Below are 4,441 nucleotides of genomic sequence, written 5' to 3' on the forward strand. Positions count from 1 at the left end.
GGCAACTGATTTTCTGTGGAATAGAGGAACAGGTTAAAAAGGATTATGACGATGAGTAAAATAGTCACACACGCAAACACACACACACACACACACACCCACAGACACACACACACACACACACACGCACGGAAACAAATACAAACACCACACACACATACAAACTGTCCTATAAACTAACATCGGAAATTTGAATATACGCACGCCCAGCCAACACACACACATACACACCCACAAACGTAGACAAACAAACACACACACACACACATGTAGACAAACAAACACACACACACACACACACACACACAGGTCTCAAGATAAACGTTGGAGTGATGAACATACAGCTGCTACCACAGTTCACGGATGTGGATCACATGAGCGACAACAACTACTTCTTCCAGGACCCATCCACTGCCGACCGGAAAGTTCAGTTCTACGATGTTCTAGAGAACTTTTGCAGGTTTCCGATACTTTAAATTACAAAATAGTAACTACAAATGTTGGTGTAGTAGTTCAGTGGTTAAGGCGTTTGGCGTTTCAGTTGCAGAGACTTAGTTCGAATGCAAGCAGATCCCGGCATTGTTGTCAGTATCTCTAAAAAATACGGAAAAAATTATAAAAAAAACATGTAAAAAAATAATAATTATAAATAATTATAAATATCACGTGATTGTTTTTTTCCACAGGCACCCAATTCCAGATTACTACAACCTGATACTCGAGATTTCCAGTAACAAAACTAACGCGGCGAAACATGTTAAGTGTCGCAACAGTCTGGAATGTTCCACGCTTCTCTTTAACGCCCCCACATCTTCATCATCGTCTTCGTCATCTTCTTCTTCATCTTCTTCTTCATCATCATCATCGGGGTACTTATCTTCAGATCTATTTTTGGAGCGCCAGGTAGATGAGCCGTGTCGAAAGCTTGCTAATGTAAGTGGGATGTCTGTTTGTTTGTTTATTTGTTTGTTTGCTCATTTGTTTGTTCATTATTTGTTCGTTCTTTTGTTTGTTTTTTTGTTTTTTAGGGTCTTTGTTGGTTTGTTCGCTGGTTGGCTCGTTTGTTTGTAATAAACAACAAAAATGGAAAGCATTATTATGTACACATAACAGCATTTGTTAACAAATAGGAAGCGTAGCGGAGTTGCACTCTACATACAAACATACAAACATACATACAAACATTCATACATACATACAAACATACATACAAACATACATACATACACACATGCATTGCTTTTATCTTCCCTCCCTTTTAATCATCAAAATGCAACTTTCGCTATTAGCATTGTTAATGGTCTTGAAGAAAATTACTACAAATGTATTAATTTCAACTATATTAGTACTTTTAGTAGTACTACTAAATATTAATAGTATTAGTTGTGAATAGTAGTAGTAGTAGTGGCAGCAGTAGAAGCAGCAGTAGTAGCAGTTGTAGTAGTAATAGTAGTAGTAAAAGACTAAGTAGTATTTTCCCTTCTTTTCATTTTTCCTTTAATTTTGTCTCTTGTTTTTCTATCATTTTCTTCTTCTTTTCAAATTTTTCAACTTTTTTCTTCATTTCTCTCTCTCTCTCTCTCTCTCTCTTTTTCTCTCCATCTGTCTTTCTTTCATTCTTCTACTCTATGCATCGTTTTTTCTCTTTCTCTCTAGCATATGCGATGTAAAGATTCTCTCTCTCTCCCCTCTCTCTCCCCTCTCTCTCCCCTCTCTCTCTCTCTCTCTCTTTCTCTCTCTCTCTCTCTGGCAGGACATGTGATTTAGGGACATCGTTGTATCGAATGTTTTATTACGCTGGGCAGCTCCTCGATTGAATTATCATCATCAATTTATGTCATCCTAATTAGCAAAAACAATAGTAATAATTATACTATTATTATGGTCATAATTGAGTTTTTTTTAATTATAATTATAATTTGTTATTTTTATTAACAAATTTTCTCAACATACATATCACTACAACTACAACACCACAGCCACAAAAACCACACCACAACCGCCACAACCACAAAACAGTCGAACGCCAACTCCGGAAAGACGAGCGACAACCCGACAAACGCCGTCGAATGCACTGACGCCAGAGGAATTCTGGAAAAAATTTTCCACCTTTCCCAGCCGGCCAATCAGGAAGTTAGGTTCCTGACGGATGACTGTGATTGGCTGAGACACAGGTGTCAACAGTGCTTCAATCATACCCTCTGTCAGGGCCACTTATCGTCTTTTTTTGGAAGTGACATGGACCCATGGTCTACTGAGAAATACCAAACCAAACGTTCGTTATTTTCCCGCAAATTTAAATTTTGATTTTCCAAAAAATTCTCAGTTAAATGCTGTCTAAAAGTTCTAAAAAAATGTCACAAATATTATTGCAATGCCAAAACACCTCTAAGAATACACACTATATTGTCTACAAAATTTATGTTGTTTTTCTCACCTACATTTTCTTTCTCTCCTCTCTCTCTCTCTTCTCTCTCTCTCTCTCTTTTTCTTTAAAGTAAAGTATACACATATAGACACATATACAGGTACACACATACATATACATACGTACGTACGTGTTCACAAATATGCTCACACACACACACACACACACACACACACGTATACAAATCCCAATTAGATCCCGTTGTAGATCCCTGCTGCAGTCTTCCGTGCTACTCACTTCCGGAATGTAGGAAATATTTTTCCTCCAGATGTCACAAAACGCCTGCGACCTGCGGGAAGGGTTAATATGATGAATAATATTATGAATAATTATATAAATAATATAATTTTTTATATAATTATATAAATAATATAATTTTTTATGATTTGTACCATCGTCGTAATTCTAATTTTCGTCATGGCAGTTCCTTCTACAGACTGAGTTAACTCTTTGATCATCAATATTTTCACTAATTTATGGTGCCAATTTTTTAAACAACGTTCTTAAATCTGGCTAAACAAGACTCTTCTAGCGCAATAAGCTTGACTATTACATTCGTTTGCATGCATACATGTATGTTTATATATATAATTTATGTATGTATGTATGTATGTTTGTTTGTTTGATTGTATGTTTGTATGTTTTTACGTTTGTATTGTATGTAGATAAGTTTTTTAATTTGATATAAATATACACATATTTTCATGAACATGTTTTTATTAAACTGAGCGCATTAAACATGATGTACATAAAAATATATTTCAACAACCTTCACGTATATTTATAAAGATAAAAAGATAAAAAAAATACATGAGAAAAAAATAAAAAAGAGAGAAGAAGAGAGAGAGAGAGAGAAAGAAAGAGGGGAAGAAGGAGAGTTCTCTTTATTTATTTATGAGGCATTTAATGTACACAAATATATGCGATTGGGGTAGGAGTAGATGGAGCCGAGAAGTTTCCAAACAAATTTATGCCTCTCACTAACTTAAAGCATGCAATTATGGTGGCCAGTCCGACATACCGACCAACCTAGTAACCTATTGGTATTCATATGTGTATTTTTTGGCCATTTTCTATGTGCATGTACCCTCTCGAATACGTGTTATTTTATATTTGATCGTATACACACGTACACCCGCAAACACACACACCCACAAACATACACACGCACGCAAACATACACACGTGTATAACCATACAAACACAAACACACATCCACACACACACGCACACACATACGCAGTTAAGCATACTTACTAAAATATAGCCACTTTCGGCAATTTAACAACCACAAATAATGCTTTATCGCTGCGTTCGTCTGGCGTGTTTATGTCATTAACAGGTTGTATATTTGTTTCAAACAATTATTATTATTATTACTATTATTATTAATAATATTATTATTATTAATATTATTATTATTTGAATTATTATTCTTATTTTTGTTGTTATTACTATTAGAATTGTGTCAAAATTTGATAAACTTGTGATGTTAAAAGCACATTGAAAAAAAATTTAACAACACGAATAAACAAACAAACAAACAAACCAACAAACCAACAATCAAACAAACAAAGATTACACGCAGAAGCATTCAAATTATTACATTGGTTATAATAATACAAACAAAAATACAAACAAAAATACAAACAAACATACAAAAATATCGACATACAAGAACGACAAAAAAAAAAAACAAAAAATTTGCACGCATACAAAAACAGGGAGCTCATACCTCATTACCCTACAACCGGTATTCGCTGACGTCACTTCCCGTCGCCGATGTCACGTGATCTCTCGAAAACCGGAAGTACTGTTCGAGGTTTTTCATTTTTTACAAGCGCCGTTGCCGAAACAGCAGCAGCAACAACAGCAACAACATCAGCAACAACAACAGCAACAACATCAGCAACAACAACAGCAACAACAACAGCAACAACATCAGCAATACAAACATTTTTTTAGCGACGAAACAAACGAGAAACTATTTCAGAGTGAAAAATTGTCAGAACG

This window comes from Helobdella robusta (genome assembly GCF_000326865.2).
Source record: "Helobdella robusta unplaced genomic scaffold HELROscaffold_121, whole genome shotgun sequence".
In the NCBI taxonomy this organism is placed as follows: domain Eukaryota; kingdom Metazoa; phylum Annelida; class Clitellata; order Rhynchobdellida; family Glossiphoniidae; genus Helobdella; species Helobdella robusta.